Raw genomic sequence first — 19287 nt, forward strand, 5'->3', positions numbered from 1 at the left:
GGTGCATTTACATTCTGTATGTTTTATCTCAATGATAACAAACAAAGCTTGATGCGATGTAGCCATGGTAAAGAACATCTCAGTGGACAAATTTGGAATAATTTGAGCCTGGAAAAATATATATTAATATATGAGTGCAAATGGGAAGGAATTCTTGAATCTATTGTAATAACAACAATGGGGAAAGGTAAAAGGAAAGCCTTTCTTCACACAGAAATGCTAATTAATGCACATATAAAAGATAGTAGAATGTTAGAATGACTGACCTGCAACCATTATCTGATAATTAATTCAGACAGAAAAAATCAGTTGATGCTAAAATATTTAGACTAAAAGGTAAGTTGTTCAAGCAGTCTTAAAGTATCACTCCAGCAATTACTTACTGAACAGGGAAAAAGCACCGCTAAAATGATCAGGTCTGGATGGCTCATTCAGCTAAGCATCTGACTTCAGCTCAGGTCATGATCTCACAATTTAGGAGTTCAAGCCCCACATCCGGCTCAGGGCTGACAGCTTACAGCCTGGAGCCTGCTTCAGACCCTGCATCTCCCTCCCTCTCTGCCCTTCCCCCACTCGCACTCTGTCTCTCTCTCTTTCAAAAATAAGCATTAAAAAATTAAAAAAATAAAATGATCAGGTCTTGTAGATGGTGTTATAACTACATAGTCAAACTTAATCAGCAGTAATAGAAAATCCTCCTAGCCTTTGCCTCTAGGTGATGGCCTCTGAAGCTCCCACTGTCCTCTGTGTGTAGAAGTTCCGCTCCAGTGTTGTACCTGAGGCTGAAGTTGAGGCACACAATCAGAGAAATCCACACTTAAGGACATTCCATGATCAATGGGTGTGCATTCTTCAAAACTGTCAGAATCACTGAAGACAGAAAAGGGGTAACTGATCTATATTTAAGAACTGAGAAAGTCAAAACAGCAAATGTAGTATTTGTACCGTGACTGAATCCCAGATTTCTGAGATTCATTCATTCATTGTATTCTCAGATTTATTCATTGTATCACTGGGGGAAATGTGTATATGGCTCCTGTATTAAATGATGGTATAACAGCAGTGTGAATTTGTTAATTGTGACAGTTTTTTGGGGATAGATAAAATAACCTTGACCTTAGGGATCAGATGTTCAGATATTAGAGGCAGAGTGTCAAGATATTCATGAAATAATTCTTACTTCACCCTGCAAAATCTCAGTCAGGTGAAGAAGAACATGTGATGAAATAGTAATGTTTGTTGAATCTCAAGAATAGTAGATCGGGGCGCCTGGGTGGCGCAGTCGGTTAAGCGTCCGACTTCAGCTCAGGTCACGATCTCGCGGTCCGTGAGTTCGAGCCCCGCGTCGGGCTCTGGGCTGATGGCTTGGAGCCTGGAGCCTGTTTCCGATTCTGTGTCTCCCTCTCTCTCTGCCCCGCCCCTGTTCATGCTCTGTCTCTCTCTGTCTCAAAAATAAATAAAACGTTAAAAAAAAAAATTAAAAAAAAAAAAAGAATAGTAGATTGAATTTTTGTAGATCTAAATTTTTCAGAAAGAAAACTAACCATTCAATGAAAGGTGGGGGCATCCACATACCCTACTTGCTGGGATATGACATTTTCCAGGCATTTGCAGGAGCAGTTTATGAATTGTGTACCCACAGTGAGAAGGTGCAGTCATGGTGGTGAAGCAATCCCCTGTCCCAAAACCGCGGGGATAATCCATATGTGCAGAAATCAGTGTGACCAACTGCCCCCATGTCACGATGTGTGCTGTAGTGGACACTGAACTTTTTAAAATTATGTAAAACAAAGTTCCAAAAAAAATGATTTGGTAATACTCCTTGTAGAATAAATTGTGGTTTTTCAAGTAACGTGATAAATCTGTTTGTATTGGCGCATAATAACTGCTTCCTAGAGCCCTGGTTGAGGAGCAGTTTGATTGGAAAGTAAGTCCAGTATGATGATATATATGAAACATTGAACCAGAAGAGAATACTATGGTGTGTGCATATGTCTCACATTTATGCAATTTCAGACTCTACCCAGTGTGCTCTGAAATTACATAAAGGGAGAATAAGCATAAATCTGAAAAAGAAATGTTACACCCAGAGATCAAAATACTATCAGTTGTGGGGTAATTCCCGAGAATGTATTTTACTATTATATATGTATAGTAGATTTCTGTTTTGAATTTAGCAGCTTTGAGCAACACTCGTTTATTTTCTTACATTGTCAGCAGGTCATAAGATCAAGAGCCAGGCTGTTAACTGGAGCCTGTGGGGTTAAATTTCTTCTTCTTTTTTTTTTTTTTCAGTTTTCCTTTATTTTGAGAGAGAGAGAGATATCACATACTCGAGTGGGGAAGGGGCAGAGACAGAGGGAGCGAGAGAGTTCTAAGCAGGCTCCAAAATGTCAGATCAGATCCTGATGCTTGACATCATGATCTGAGCTGAAATCAAGTATTGGATGCTTAACTGATGGGGCCACCCAGGTGCCCCTGGGGTTAAGTTTCTTTGAGGGTGATTTATGTTAGCAGAATTTATTTTTTTTCCAGAAATCATTTTTAAAAATGATTTCCAGGGTGCCTGTGTTGCTTAGCCAGTTGAACGTCCTGGGATCAAGCCCTGTGTTGGGCTCCACGTTGAGTGTGGACCCTGCTTAGGATTCTCTCTCTCTCTCTCTCTCTCTCTCTCTCTCTCTCTCTCTGTGTCCCCTTTCTCTCTCTAAAATTAAAATGAAAATAAGTAAAAAAATAATAAAAATGATTTACATGTAGCCCCTCCACCTTGAAAGCCAGAATCAGCATGCTGCCTCCCTCCCTGTTCTCCCTCTCTTTCCCCGTCTCTATCTCTTGACTGCTTTTGTTCTTTAAGGTCCATATGATTTTTTGGATCCACATAGATGATCCAGGATAGTCCACCTCATTTAAAGTCCAGTGATGGGGGCGCCTGGGTGGCTCAGTCAATTGAGTGTCCGACTTCGGCTCAGGTCGTGATCTCACGGTCCGTGAGTTCAAGCCCTGCTGTCAGCACAGAGCCTGGAGCCTGTTTTAGATTCTGTGTCTCCATCTCTCTGACCCTCCCCCATTCATGCTCTGTCTCTCTCTGTCTCAAAAATAAATAAACGTTAAAAAAAAATAAAGTCCAGTGATTATAGTGCTTGCTTTGGCAACACATATACTAAAATGGTGACTCAGAAAAGATTAGCACGGAACCCCATGCACAGATTGGCATGCACATTTGTGAAGCATTCCATCTATTTGTTTATTCCTTAAACGTCAAATCATTGTGGACAATTAATTTTGAATAAAGACCTGACTAAAGGAAATAAAATAAAGCTGGATGATTATGAACCATAATTACATCTGCAAAGTCTCTTTTACCATGTGATGCAAGATAACCAAGGGTGTATCACCTGCGTGTGGAGCTCTTCTTACCTCTGTGTGATCCCAGTGATTACACATGGGATGATTTCATGCCAGGAACAAAGTGCTTAATATTTTTCCATTCTCCTTCGTTAGATTCATTTCATATGTAAAGCATGTATGTCAGTTTAGAAATACAATACAGAAAGAGTCTTTGATCACGTCGTCTTGAGTCAGAAAAGTTGTAGCAGACGTGAGTATTAGGAAGGGACCGAGCATGGCAACCGTTTCCAACGCTGAGTGCTCAGTAGCAGGAAACAGGCAGTCCCAACAGTCTCTCGTGGTCTTTCCCTCTAAGAACTGGATTTCAGTGATGAGACTGACATGGTGGAGTGTTCACACAGCATCCTACCTGTGGTCCTACTGTGCGTTAACGGTTTTACAGGGAAATTTTGCATAGGTCCCTATACCAACAGGTCCATGAGAAACGGAGTCCCTTGTCAATGAGGTTGTAAAGGAATGCAGCGAATGCATGTAATTTCCCACCTGCCCCTGTGACCTCCATGCCCACAATTTCCATACTGCCCATCTTTCTACCACTGTAGCCTCTTGTCCTCTACCCCTCCCCCCCCCTTACAAGTCCTTCTCCATCCCAGTACTTTAGCCTGTCCCTCTAACCCCTGGGCCTGTGCGTGCTCCCACCCACTTCCACCTGAACCTTCAAGACTTCCTTCCCCAGCTCTATTGTGCACCCATTTTTAATTCCATTTCTCGTGTCTATACCCTGCACTATTCCAGGGACCTCTGTCCTATCATCACCTGCACATCGTCCATCCCTGTTGACCTGTATTGAATTTCATCCGGGGCAGAAGCCAATGACTGCAGCCCAGTGCCCATATCCTCCATGGCCCATCTTCGCCCTAAGTTCTTGGGTGCTGTCCGCTCCCTGTGTACCCCATACACACCCCAACATTACCCCTTTTCCTGAGTCCCTTTAAAACAATTTTTTTAGTGTTTATTTTTGAGGAGGAGAGAGAGAGAGGGAGGGAGGGAGAGGGGTAGAGAGAGGGAGACACAGAATCCAAAGCAGGCGGCTCCAGGCTCTGAGGCGTCAGCACAGAGCCCAACGTGGGGCTCGAACTCACGGACCACGAGATCATGACCTGAGGCTGAAGTCTGATGCTTAACCGACTGAGCCAACCAGGCGCCCTTCCTGAGTCCCTTAATCTTTTCATTCCCCTTCTCTTCCCAGCTGACTTCATCACCCACACCCGTTTTGTGTCCTTGAGAGCATTATCTCCCCACAAAGGTTTCAGCTCCCTTTCCACCCTCTGTCTCTGTCTTGGGCCACTAACCACATCCAGTGCATCTGTACTTCATTAATACAGTGTGTCATATTTGTGTGTGTGTGTCTTTTATACTCTCTTGACCCTATTACCAGGTTCCAGCTACAGGGCAGTCACTTCCCCCAGCTGAGCAGCTGACCACGTCCATGTCTCAGTCCCTTCTGTAACTGGGCTCTCACACACTCTGGCCACTTTGCAGCAGCTGTGACCACCCTGTGGCAGGTACTAGACAACCAGGGACAGCCTTTCTGCTCTGGAACTTGTGATATTAGCCAGTCAGCCAGTCCACTGGGAAGCCTTGAAAAGTAGCTCACTTCATTCCACTTCCTCACATAAGCTGCTCCTCCAGCTTTAGCTTGTCACCCCGTCCCCATGTGCATCCCGTAGCGTGGCCCCACCTGGCAGCCTTCGACCCTGTGCAGCTGCTGGTCATAAAAGAGTTCTGCCTTTCGCACTCTCAACAATAGCCAAATTATGGAAAGAGCCTAAATGTCCATCAACTGATGAATGAAGAAATTGTGGTTTATATACACAATGGAGTACTACGTGGCAATGAGAAAGAACGAAATATGGCCCTTTGTAGCAACGTGGATGGAACTGGACAGTGTGATGCTAAGTGAATAAGCCATACAGAGAAAGACAGATACCATATGTTTTCACTCTTATGTGGATCCTGAGGAAACTTAACAGGAACCCATGGGGGAGGGGAAGAAAAAAAACAAAAGAGAGGTTAGAGTGGGAGAGAGCCAAAGCATAAGAGACTCTTAAAAACTGAGAACAAACTGAGGGTTGATGGGGGGTGGGAGGGAGGGGAGGGTGGGTGATGGGTATTGAGGAGGGCACCTTTTGGGATGAGCACTGGGTGTTGTATGGAAACCAATTTGACAATAAATTTCATGTATTGAAAAAAAGAGTTCTGCCTTTCATCGCTGCAAGTGTCCTAGTGGTTTGTGTCCCCCATCAAATGGCTTTCATCCCACAAAATGTTCCCTTCCTACCGTGTGTTTCTTTAGCCCCATGTGCTCATGAATTGTCGGCGCCTTTACCCAGCCCCGCCCTTTGCTCACTTTTGCTGATTATGCCCTCTCCACCAATTCCACTTTATTCTTATGACTGTCATACCCCCAGACTGATGTGTGTTACACCCTGAACATCTCACACCCTCTGTCCCCTCATGCCCTTAACTCGTGCAGTGCTCTTGAAACATACTGCACCCTTTAACCCCTGTGTGCCTTTTATTCTCTGTCCTCACTCACCTCTCACTTTGTGTACTCTGGTTAGGAACGGAATTGTGTGCACCTGAATTCGTATGTTGATGCTGTAATCCCTTGAACTTGGAGGTAGGGGCTTCAAAGAGATAATGAGGTTAAGTGAGGCTATTAAAGTGGAAATAGTACAGTGTGACTGGTGTCCTTACAAGAAGGACCTCTGGACACACAGACCCCAGGGAAGCAGATGCGCATGGGCAGAACAAGGCGATGTGAGCACACGGAGATGGGGGGCACCTGGAAGCCAAGGAGAGAGGCCTCAGAAGAAGCCAACCCTGCCGACACCTCTGTCTTGGGTTCATGGCTTGAGGAACTCTGAGGAAATAGGTTTCTGTGGTTTACACCACCAGCCTGGGATATTTTGTCATGGCAGCTTTAGCGGAGTAAACCCCCACCCACGTCACCGTGCTGTGTGCATCACCCCTGTTTTATATCTTTGCGCTCTTCCCCCCCAGCCCTTCTTATGCTGCTGTTACACCCTCATGAACTGCCGCTCAGCACGCCCTGCATTTCCACATCCAGAGCTCACAGAACTATTGAAATGCTGGTCATTTAAAACGTCCTTGTGGGGTCTGCAGTTGGAGGCATGCAGGGGCAGACATGGGGCCCCATTCTTGCATTTTCAGACTTGGACACATGTCTTTGATAAACATATTTATACAAACATGTTTTTGAGGAGCATACACCTGGTAATTGTGTGAGGGGCTTTGTGAAAGTGAGTAGGCCAGTGGTGTGAGGGTGTGCATTGTGTGTGTGAATATGAGTGTGAATGTGTATGTAGTCTCTGTGCACATGAGTGTCTGTGGGCCTGAGACTAAATATGCCAGAATGAGAAAGACTGTATGCAAGTGTGTTTTTTCCATGTGTTTGAGTCGATGAGTGTGCATGGTGTATGTGTGTGTGCATGCCTGAGTGTGTAAATGTGCCTGTGTGTGAGCCCGTGTGCTTGCAGAATGGGCTGTCAGCCATCTGGCTCTATTCCTGCACTGGGAGATTGGGGAGTAGGGGATATAGTGAGCATTTAATATCACCAAAATGGTGGTTCGGCTTTGCCCTCACCTTCTGGGAGGGGATCTTCACCCCTTAGAATGTCTTGCTCATATATTTTCTTCGTCTGGGGCGGGACCGTGAGAGGGTCTCACAGGATTTATGATGGGGCCTCGGTCCATGGAGGAGACGCTGGACACTGAAGGTGTCCACCACACTGTGCAAGAACAGGCTAAACGCCAGCCACCCTGACGGTATGTGGCCGAGCTCCAGGAGAAAGTGTGCGCACGTAGGCTTGAGTGACCATCCCTGGTGGCTGTACGCTCTGAATAGTGTCAGGTTTCAGTGCTCGGAGAGTAACCCATCCATCACTTCACAGAGAGAGGACCCTGGAGCTTTCCATTTGGTACTTTCACTGAACTTTGCCCCAAGCATTTCTTCCCTGTTTGATACTCACCTGTGTCCTTTCCCTGTAACAAACTATAACAGTGAGTGCAACAGCTCTCAGTGAGTCTGGGCGTCCTTAGGGGGAATTCTGTCAGCTAAGCGTAGTTTTGGGAACCCCAAGCTTCCTTCCACTTGATATCAGAAGTAGGTGTGCTGCTAGGTGGACTGTGGTTCCCCACCTTTCCATATGGATGAAGAACCCTCACAGGGGAATGGACAGTGGACCTTGTTGAGACTGTGTATCTTCGTTAATTGCATGAGCCCCAAGTGCTCCCTCATGAAAAGCATGAGCCCCAAGTGCTCCCTTAATAACAGAGAGGTGTAGAGACCTCTGGTAAGAGCTCAGTGCTGTTGAATTAACAGAGCAGCATTGACTTCTCTGATAGAACGGTGGTAGAACCTGCTTGTGAAATCATGGAATCCCAGTACCTGTATTTCTGAGGGTCACTTTGATAAACATCTGTTTTTCTTAGAGGGGTAGATTTTTAGACTTCCTTTGATCGCCAGGGTCAATATTATTATAATGTCATTTTGATAATATTTGCATGTCACAAATCTCAGTATAATTTGTATTTAGTTATAAAAATGAGACCTGGGACACCTGATGGCTCAGTCGGTGGAGCATCCAACTCTTGGTTTCAGCTCAGGTCAGGTTCATGGGTTCAGGCCCCATGTCTGCCTCTGTGCTGGCAGTGTGGAGCCTGCTTGGGAGTCTCTTTCTCTCCCTCTCTCTCTGCCCCTCCTACCCTCTGTCTGTCTGTCTCTCTCTCTCAAAATAAAATAAACTTGAAAAAATGAGTCCCACAATTTCTTCTTTTTACTCAAAAAACATGGGACTGGGGCGCCTGGGTGGCGCAGTCGGTTAAGCGTCCGACTTCAGCCAGGTCACGATCTCGCGGTCCGGGAGTTCGAGCCCCGCGTCAGGCTCTGGGCTGATGGCTCAGAGCCTGGAGCCTGTTTCCGATTCTGTGTCTCCCTCTCTCTCTTGCCCCTCCCCCGTTCATGCTCTGTCTCTCTCTGTCCCAAAAATAAATAAAACGTTGAAAAAAATTTTTTTTTAAAAAACATGGGACTCACCCATGTTTTCTAATACGAATTGTTGGCATGTTCTCTTTTATATCTCTTTAAATATTCTTGCTGGATTCTGATTCCATGTATTTCCTCAATTCTCAAATAATGATGCAGCTTAGAAGACAGAAGACTAAGAATGCCCTAGATTTTTGGTGGAAGAACTTCTGAGGGAATCGGGGACGCCTGTGAGACACACACACTTGCTGCCAGTCCCTTAGTTGTCTGACATCAGTATTTACTGCTCCTTCCCTGTGAGCCCCTCTCTGCCATCAGGGATCATGAAAAGTAAGAGCCCCTCCTAAAGCAGACAACAGTCTCTTCGGAGATACTCACAAAGTTGTAATTGGATTTGGTAATGAGTCCTGGGAGAAAGTTTTTCAGAAGTATTGTCAGCTACCGAAGGCTGTGCTGTCATTGCCACCACGTGTGAAATGATAATTGCAGTTCTGATGGGAGGGGAGGTCACAGATCACAAAGCCTTATCTCTGGTCTGGCTGCCTCCCTCCCTCACACGCACTGGCTGCTGTGACCTTCATGCTGCGCCCCCATCCTTCAACGTGACGAGTCCAGTGAGTTCTTTCTATGTCAGACTGAGAGGCAGCCCCTGTAAGGAAGGACGTGTGAGTAAGTGTTCGTGTCTGGAAAGGGATCCTGAGGGTCAGGACAGACCAGGGGAAGAGCTGAAGAGGGAGGTGGAGTAGTTCCTCGGGTGTGAGCTGAGCTTGTCGATAGAGGTGAGGACCCCGGACCCTGCACCCACACCCACGCCTGGCGGTTCCTGGTGCCGTTTAATGAAGTCCTCCCTCGGATTGTTACTGATGAAAATGCCAGTGACAAGGAAGGGTCATTTTGAAGGTGCGTAAGGACCGTAGTTATGAAAGCCATCTGCTATTCACATTACTTTGCAGGAATCATAGGTTGAGTTTTCAGTGTCAGTAGGGGTGTGCCTACAATGCCTTTAGACCTCTAACAGTTTCTAGTTGTCTACAGAAATAGTGTATATGAATTAGTTTCTAGAATTTTTGTTAAGTTTCTTTTTTTGTATCTCAAGTATATAATGCACTTACTGGAGATAGTAATTGTGCCTGTACTGAAACCATCTGAGGCCTCCTGGCTACGGGAAGATTCCTTTACTTCTTGAAGTTAGAGAAGCAACATTTAAGGAAATGGTAACTATAATTATGGGTTCCAGAAAACAGCTGTCATGAGTACATGTATCTTGTCTTATTATCTGTGGTTTAATAATATTCTAACATCATCCCCAAGCTCACAACTCATTTCCTTATGATTTCAACATAAACGATACACAAGATTCTGTATTCCCAGATATTCTCTTCTACTGTCTTTTGTCTTTCACATATGTTGCCTAATATCCAATAGTTTCGCTTATTGTGGGATTTAATGCTTAATCATTTGAACCAAAATTACTAATAACTTAGTTTCTACCTCACACTGTTTAATTACATACCATATATATTTTTTTTGCTTCACAGCTCTGGGAACAGGGTAATATTGTCAGATGGTTTATTGGATTGAGTCCACTGTGTTTTCCTTCCTGGAATGACAGCCAATGAGTCTTTCTGCTGAACTCACATTGAGCAAACCCTTCATTCACCAAACCCAGCTAAGACCTTGCAAAGTTTCTTGTAGGATTAGCCTAGAGAATAAATTATTAAAGAATATGGAAACTTTATGAGCAGGTTTGTCAAGGAGAAGAAAAGTAGCATGAAATGAAATGGAAAAGTGTTTTTCAAAAGTAAATACAGGTCTTATTGGAAGACACAGCTGACCTGGATTGTCCGTGGAGGACAGAGTTTCGGGCACTGTCGGCTCCAGCCTGCCATGTTCCAGTCTCCATTCGGCCCCTGACCAGTGTGTGAATTTAGATACGTCCCTTAACTTCTCTGTCTCTGAGTTCTTCTTATCTTTGCAGTGCCTCTGTCATGCAGTGAGGAAAATTTTTAAAATGATTCATATTTACGGCTGTACAGCAGTGACTTACATGTTTTAAGTGCCATGTAAGAGTTATTCATTCCATTCTTGGAAGCCCCTTAACAAAACTAAATTGAATAAATGTATCTCAGAGAGCATATTGGATTTCAGTTGATATGATCAATCTAGTCCACACGACATGATCTGGTGCAGGATCCTCTGAGTCTGAAGACAAATACCAGTCACTAGCTACTGGCCCTAGATTTTTGACAATAGGAGTGGTCTCCTTATCTGAGACTTGTTGGAATCCTGGGCATTTTCTCTTCACTGCTCTCATCTCTCATTTTGCTATATAAGATGCAGGTTGTGCTGCACAGATTTGGTTCTAAAACATGTGGTTACAGTTTTTTCTTGGTCATGCCTTTTATAGGTGTCCCCAAGCCAATGGCAGCCTTTAGGCGAAGGATTTCTTCAGTGACTTTTTTTTTTAATATTTATTTATTGTTGAGAGAGAGAGTGAGACAGAGTGTGAGCAGGGGAGGGCCAAAGAGAGGGAGACACAGAATCAGAAGCAGGCTCCAGGCTCTGAGCTGTTAGCACAGAGACCGACGCGGGGCTCGAACTCACGGACCACAAGATCATGACCTGAGCTGAAGTCGGATGCCCAACCGACTGAGCCACCCAGGTGCCCCTCTTCAGTGACTTTTGAATGTAGATTTGTTTTCTGTCCTCACAGAGCTGGCAGGGTGTGTCCATTGGCACCAGCTGCTCCTTCTGTGTCTCCAGCCATCACCAGCAGCCCCAGGACCTCCAGGTGGGTGGAAATTAAAGTACAGCCTCCCCAGGATTTGGGGGTTTCCATTTTCCTCTGCTGGTTTCTTTTTTTTTCTTTCTTTTTTTTTTTGTAATTTTTTAAGGTTTATTCATTTTTTAGAAACAGCATGAATTGGGGAGGGGTAGAGAGAGAGGGAGACACAGAATCCAAAGCGGGCTCCAGGCTCTGAGCTGTCAGTACAGAGCCCGATACAGGGCTCGAACCCATAAACTGTGAGATCATGACCCGAGCTGAAGTTGGACACTCAACCAGCTGAGCCACCCAGGCGCCCCTGGTTTCTTTATATGCTGGTAAATATCCCTTTCTTGTAGGATTTCCAAATGGGGCAACAAACCCATCACAGAGAACAGAAATTTAGGATTCTGCTCTACTGAATTTTGTGACAAATTTGCAGACTCAGTATTATTACTGTCCCTGAGGCTTCATGTGGGCTCAGATCTGGACCTGTAGATCTGTAAGTTTCTTCCGCATGGACTCCATCAGCAGATTACACACAATCACAGGACAACCTTTTCTAGCCACTCACAGATTTTGTGTGTGTGTGTGTGTGTGTGTGTGTGTTAGGCATTTTCAAAAATAACAGACACTACACAGGTTGTAAGCACAGAGGTCAGTGGAATTCGTGACTGAACACACCTCTGTACACAACACCTAGATCAAGAAAAGAATGCTGTAGCTCTTCAGAAACCCTCTTGCGCCACCTGTCACTACCTCCAAGAATATAATTCTTTTGCATGGATTTATGGGAGTGGAATCTTAGGACATAGGTTTATATCTGCTCTAACATTTAAGAGAGTAGTTCACTTTGCCTGTTTTGTACTTTATGGCATGATCTCTTTCATACTGTCATTTTTTCCCCATTCTATCTGATGTTGTGAATTTATCTGTATTGCTGTATATTACTCCCTCCATTCATGGTATAGAACACCATTGTGTAAATATGAGTCAGTTAATTGATTCATTCTGTTAATGAGCTGGTGGGTAGTTTTTAGTTTGGGGCTGTTATGAGTAATGAGTAGTGCTGGTATATAAACCCTGTGATTGGTCTTTCTGATGGTAAATGCACAGATTTCTGTTGAACGCATTTGCAGGAGTAGAATTGTTGGGACACAGGGTTGTATTTGGACAGCTAAAGTGGATACCGCATCGTTTTCCAAATGTGTGTACCAGTTTTAACACCTGCCAGCAGTATCTGAGATTCTTCATTAATCTATATCTTTGCCAGAGCCTCGTTATTTCTGTCATTTCCAGTTTATATTTTTCAGTGCTGTTTGGCATTATATTTAGGTAGTGGTTATATTTTGATTTTCCTGTTTACTAAGGATATTAAATACTTCTACACACGGGGTGCCTGGGTGGCTCGGTTGGTTGAGCATCTGACTTCGGCTCAGGTCGTGATCTCACGGCTTGTGAGTTTGAGCCCCGTGTCGGGCTCTGTGCTGACAGCTCAGAGCCTGGAGCCTGCCTTGGATTCTGTGTCTCCTTCTCTCTCTCTGCCCTTCCCCTGCACGTTCTCTCTCTCTCTTTCTCAAAAATGAGTAAACATTTAAAAATCTTTAAATACTTTTACATATGTATTATCCACTGAATAACTTCTTTTTAAAATTTCTGTTGGAATGCTTTGCCTATGGTTTATTTTGTTGTGTGGTTTGTAGTAGTTCTTTGTGCTGGTTACAGGTTATATCTCTCTGGGTGTGTGTGTGTGTGTGTGTTTTGATGAGAACTACCCTTAATTTTGTCTTTTCACCCATATGATTAATGTGTTCTGTGCTATTTAAGAAATATCTTCTTTAAAGTAAGTATTTTCTTATTCTAAGACCATAGAAATATCTTGTTTGGTTTTCTAAAAAAAAAAAAAAAAGTACACTATTTTTCTTTAAAATTTAGATGAGCAATCCATTGAGAGTTTATCTGTTTTATGACATGGGGAGTGATTGAGGGTCCCTCCATCCTCAGGTACAGCTAGTGAATTTTAGCTTTTTCTGAAAATGTTGTATTTGCATTCATTCCCTTTGCTGTCACTTCTCATTGCTTCCCCCAGGCTAACCACGTCATCTTTCGTGCTGACTTTTCAGTGAAATATACCAGACATCTATTATTCCCATCTCATGAAGTCTTGGCAGTCAAACAGAAGCACATAATGAAAGTCACTTTTGGTGTCAGAAATCTTCAGTGAGCCTTTTTGCTCAGAAGAATGATTGTTGCCATAATTTAAAAGTAAGGGTGTTGAATGACAGAATGTCCTACAGGGATTTGATAGTAGGAATAATCTTCTTGTCACAGACCATAGTTGGAATTGTGGAAAATTTCTCTCTTCTTTACCATTATCTGTTCCTTTACCACACTGAATGCAGGGTGAGGTCCACCCATTTGATTCTCAGGCACCTCACTATAGCCAACTCCTTGGTCATTCTCTCTAAAGGAATCCCCCACACTATGGCATCTTTTGGGTTGAAACATTTTTTCAATGAGTTTGGATGCAAACTTCTTTTCTGTGTTCAGAGGGTGGGCAGGGGAATGTCCATTGGCAGCACCTGCCTCTTGACTGTGTTCCAGACCATTATGATCAGCCCCATGAACTCCTGTTGGAAGGAGTTTAAAGTCAAAGCCCCAAAGTACATTGGCTTCTCCATTTCCCTCTGTTGGATCCAGTTCATGTTTGTAAATTTAGTTTTTCCTCTGTTATATGTGTTTAGCAACCGGAGCATGAAAAACTTCACAAGGAAAGGAGATTTGGGCTACTGTCTTGCTGTAGATCACGAGACAATCACAGTTTCCGTATATGCAGTGTTGATAGTATTTCCTGAGGCTTCCTTGTGTGGTCTCACAATCGGGGCCAGCAGCTCCATGGTCTTCCTCCTGCACAGACACAAGCAGCGGGTCCAGCACATTCGAACCACTAATGTCTCCCCCAGATCCTCTGCTGAGTCCAGAGCCACCCAGAGCATCCTCGTCCTCGTGAGCACCTTTGTGTCTTTCTACTTCCTCTCCTCCGTCTGTCATGTTTGTGTTGCTCTTCTTTGTAATCGCAGCTGGTGGCTGGTGAACACCGCTGCCATGATTTCTGTGTGTTTTCCAACTGTCTGCCCCTTTCTGCTTATGGGCCGGAACTCTGCTATATCCAGACTCTGCTTCGCATGGATAACAAATATAACATTTCCTAATCTTATCAGAAATATGTGAAGTGAATGTTTTTCGCACCATATTTAGTTCTTGATGCATCACCATCAAAAACTGAGTTCAGGAAGTAAAGGAGAAATGCCATGTCTTTCTACATTACACACTAGTGCGCACTGGGCTTTCTTCAGCTGGTTGAACGAGGAACCTGCATTTCTGTAGCGGAGGTGAATAAAGCAGCTTGACCTCATAAACTTAATCAAATGGTGTTTACACAAAATTTAATAGACTGGGTCCTAGCTCCTGTGTCAGATTCATAGAGTGGTTGACCAACTGGTTTACATGGGGAAATGTTTTGCCTGGCCATATGTTTTACATGTCCATACTATTGCCTTCTCCAGAATATCGTGTAGTTAAAACAATGCAATATGTAGCCTTTGCAGATTGGATTCTTTCATTTGGCAAGGTGCTTTTAAGGTTCTCCCATGTCTTTTCCTGGCTTGATAGTTCATTTATTTTTAGTGATGAATAATGTGCCATTGTCTAGATATATCACAGCTTTTTTTTTTTTTTTTTTTTTAACCATTCACCTACTTGGTTACTTCCAAGTTTGGACGGTTAAGCAGAAGTTCTGTAAACATTCATGTGCCGGGTTTTACATGGAAATAAGTTTTCAGCTCATTTGTATAAATACCAAGGATGTGATTGCTAGAATGTGATAAGAGTATGTTTAGTTTTGTAAGAAACCATTAAATTGCCTTCCAAAGTGGCTATAATCTTCCCACAAGCAGTGAATAATGGTATTTGTTGTTAGGCATCTTTACTAGCATCCACTGGTGTCAGGATTTTGGATTTTGGCCATTGTATTAGATGTGTGGTGGTAACTCATTGTTTTTCTTTTCAGTTGTCTAATGACATAAGATGTGGAGCGTATTTTCATGTGCTTCATTTTCCATCCAGTGTATCTTCTTTGATGAGGGTGTTTACTGTTGTCTTTTTCCCATTTTTAAATGATGTTTTTTGCATTCTTATTGGGCTTTGAGAGTGTTCTTTGTGTATTCCAATACCAGACCTTTTAGAAATGTGCTTTGCAAATACTTTACCCCAGTCTGTGGCTTTTTTCTCATTCTCTTGACCGTGTTTTTTGCACAACAGAAGTTATTAATTTTAACGAAATCCAAATTATTATTACCTCCGTGGATTGTGCCTTTGGTGTTGTATCAAAAAAGCGATGAAACCTAGGTCCTCTAGATTTTTTCCTGTGTCATCTTCTAAGAATTTTATAGTTACACATTTCATATTTACATCTATGATTAATTATGAGTTGAATTTTGTGAAAGGAATAAGGTTTGTGTCTAGATGAATTTTTTTTTTGTACATTGATGTCCATTTGCTCCAGCACATCTGTTGAAAAGACTACCTTTTCTCCATTGTATTGCTTTTGCTTCTTTGTCAAAGATCAGTTGACCATATTTGTATGGGTCCATTTTTGAGCTCTCCATTATGTTCCTTTGATCTGTTTGTGTGTCTTGATTACTGTATATTTTTTTAAAAATTTAATGTTTGTTTATTTTTTGAGAGAGACAGAGCACAAGCCGGGGTAGGGGCAGAGAGATGGGGACACACAGAATCCAAAGCAGGCTCCAGGCTCTGAGCTGTCAACACAGAGCCGGATGCAGGGCTCAGACTCCTGAACTGTGAGATCATGACCTGAGCCGAAGTTGAGTGCTTAACGGTCTGAGCCACCCAGGCGCCCCATTGATTACTGTATATTTATAGTAAGCCTTGAAATCAAGTAATATTAGTCCTCTGACTTTGTTCAGCTCCTTCAATATTTTGTTTCCTACTGTGTGTCTTGACTATCAATATAAACTTTAGAATCAATTTGTTGATACTCACCAAATAACTTGCTATTCAGTTTGGGATTGCATTGAATCTGTAAGTCAAGTTGGGAAGAATGACACTTTGACCCTTTTGAGTCTTTCTGTCCGTGTACATGAATCTCTCTCCATTTATTTAGTTCTTTGATTTTGTTTATCAGCTACCTAGCTTTCTTCCTGTAGATCCTGTACATACTATGTTAGACTTATACCTAAGTATAACTTCCTTTTCTGGTAGTGTAAAGTTACTGTGTTTTTAAATGCAAATTCCACTTGTTCATTGCTGACTTGTGTACTGTCTTAGTCTGAACTGTTATAACAAAGCAACATAGACCAGTGGTACATAAGCAACAGATGCTTCTCACTGTTCTAGAGGCTGGGAAGCCCAAGATCACTGTGATGGCTAATTAGGTGTCTAAGTGAGAGCCTATTCTTGGCTGCAAAAGACTGTTTTCTTGTTGGATTCTCATAGTGTGGAGATTAAGAGCTCTCTGAGGTCCCTTGTATAAGGTCACTAATCTCCTTCATGAGGGTTCCCCTCTAATGCAGTCATTGACTTCCCAGGGGCACCACCTCCACATACCATCCCTGTGGGTTAGAATTGCACCATATGGGATTTAGGTGGATAACACAGTCAGCACATTGTATTAACCTTGTGTCCTTCAGTCTTGCTATAATCATTTCTGAGTTCCAAAAGTTTTTTCTTTTTGACTCTGTGGAGTTTCTACATAGACCGTGTGATCTGCAAATAAGACAGTTTTATTTCTTGCTTCATAATGTCTGTCCTACTTCTTTTTCTTACTGCATTATCTAGGACTTCCAGTACAGTGCTGAACAAGAATGGTGAGAAAAGACATCCTTGCCACTGAATTGTACATTTTAAGAGTGGGTTTTGGGGCGCCTGGGTGGCGCAGTCGGTTAAGCGTCCGGCTTCAGCCAGGTCACGATCTCGCGGTCTGTGAGTTCGAGCCCCGCGTCGGGCTCTGGGCTGATGGCTTGGAGCCTGGAGCCTGTTTCCGATTCTGTGTCTCCCTCTCTCTCTGCCCCTCCCCCGTTCATGCTCTGTCTCTCTCTGTCCCAAAAATAAATAAACGTTGAAAAAAAAAATTTAAGAGTGGGTTTCATGGGGGCGCCTGGGTGGCTCAGTCGATTAAGCATCCAACTCTTGATTTGAGCTCAAATCATGATCTCATGATTGTGAGATCAAGCCCTGCTTTGGGCTACATGCTGGGTGTGGAGCCTGCTTAAGATTCTCTCTCTCTCTCTCTCTCTCTCTCTCTCTCCCTCTCCCTCTCCCTCTCCCTCTCCCTCTCCCTCTCCCCCCCCTCCTTCAAACATGCGAGTCCCCACCCCCCAAAAAGTGGATTTTATGGTAGGACATATGTTATTGAAACAATCAAGTAAAAACATCGAATAGCTTCATGTTGAACTTAGGGGAAAATAGTCTGATATCCTTACACTATACTATAAGGACTTGAGATGTAAGTTCCAGAGGGTTGCTGGAGGGGTTATGGGTGGGGGGGATGGGCTAGATGGGTAAGGGGTATTGAGGAAGACACTTGTTAGAATGAGCACTGGGTGTTATATGTAGGAGATGAATCACTGGATTCTACTCCTGAAACCATTATTGCACTATATGTTAGCTAACATGGATATAAATTTAAAAAATAAAAATAAGAAAAAAATAAGTTCCAGTATCCATTGCAATAATGTAGGATAGAGAGGATTAGTTTTATGGCAATAATAGAAGAATTGGAAATAATTATAAGGTAAAATGAACATACTGTGTTCCCCAAATCCTGGTATTAGTTTTGTAGGGTATCAACAGGTCTCCTAGCTCCACCTTACTGGGTTCTAGTTCACAATTTCATATTGTTCTACTACTTCCACTGAACTAAAAGGTATAAAAGAACTCTTACTCGGGGCACCTAGGTGGCTCAGTTGGTTGAGCATCCGACTTCGGCTCAGGTCATGATCTCACGGTTCATGGGTTCGAGCCCCGCATCAGGCTCTGTGCTGACAGCTCAGAGCCTGGAGCCTGTTTCAGATTCTGTGTCTCCCTCTCTCTCTCTGCCCCTCCCCCACTCGCGCTCTGTCTCCCTCTGTCTCAAAAATAAATAAACGTTAAGAAAAATTAAAAGAGGGGCGCCTGGGTGGGGCAGTCGGTTAAGCGTCCGACTTCATCCAGGTCACGATCTTGCGGTCCGGGAGTTCGAACCCCGCGTCGGGCTCTGGGCTGATGGCTCAGAGCCTGGAGCCTGTTTCCGATTCTGTGTCTCCCTCTCTCTCTGCCCCTCTCCTGTTCATGCTCTGTCTCTCTCTGTCCCCAAAAAAATAAATAAACGTTGAAAAAAAAAGTTTTTTTAAATAATAAAAAAAAAAGAAAAATTAAAAGAACTCTTAATCTTCATATCTATAAAGCACTTACTTTGTACCTCTTATTGTCCTGGATACATTATCGTGTTACACACCTCTTAAAAGAATCTTTAACTCATGCATTTTTTTCAAATTTTTCAATGTAGTAACACAGAGAAAACATGTAAACTAAATATATATAAAATGGGTTAAGGAAAAATTTCTAAATAAAAAGGAATTTTACCAGAGTTGAAAGACTCATATAATGCTTAATAGTATAATCACAAATTGAGATTTTTATAACCTTTGAAAAACTCTTCTGGTAAGATTATTGAATCATATTAACCGTCTGATAAACACTTGCACACATTAATGATCATGAAACTAGTGTAAAAGCGACTCGGGCAATTTAAACAGTATTTCAGTATTTCACTTTCAGCAGTTATACTGGGTAAAGGGTCCTATGTGTGTAGCAGGAAAGGATGCATAAGAAGTTATTATTAGTATGAAGAAAATGGGTCTCTTCTAACCAAGCAATCAGGTTTGAGAGTAAACATTCTGTGTTGTATTCTAACCTCACTCCAGTTTTTTGCTTTTTGGTTTTTGGTATTTGACCATGGACAGACAGCTTTTAAGCCTCAGCCCTCTCTCAGTTGCCTTCCCTGTTTTTGGTACAGCTTGAGGTATAATTGATACACACACAC

The 19287-nt window shown here is 43.0% G+C and overlaps 1 pseudogene; it reads left to right on the forward strand.

Moving 5' to 3' along the window:
- Positions 1-14414, forward strand: part of LOC125152600 (vomeronasal type-1 receptor 4-like) — a 37756-nt pseudogene extending 23342 nt beyond the window's left edge.
- Positions 14415-19287: the final 4873 nt, after the last annotated feature.

This window comes from Prionailurus viverrinus, chromosome E2, assembly GCF_022837055.1.
Source record: "Prionailurus viverrinus isolate Anna chromosome E2, UM_Priviv_1.0, whole genome shotgun sequence".
Lineage (NCBI taxonomy): Eukaryota > Metazoa > Chordata > Mammalia > Carnivora > Felidae > Prionailurus > Prionailurus viverrinus.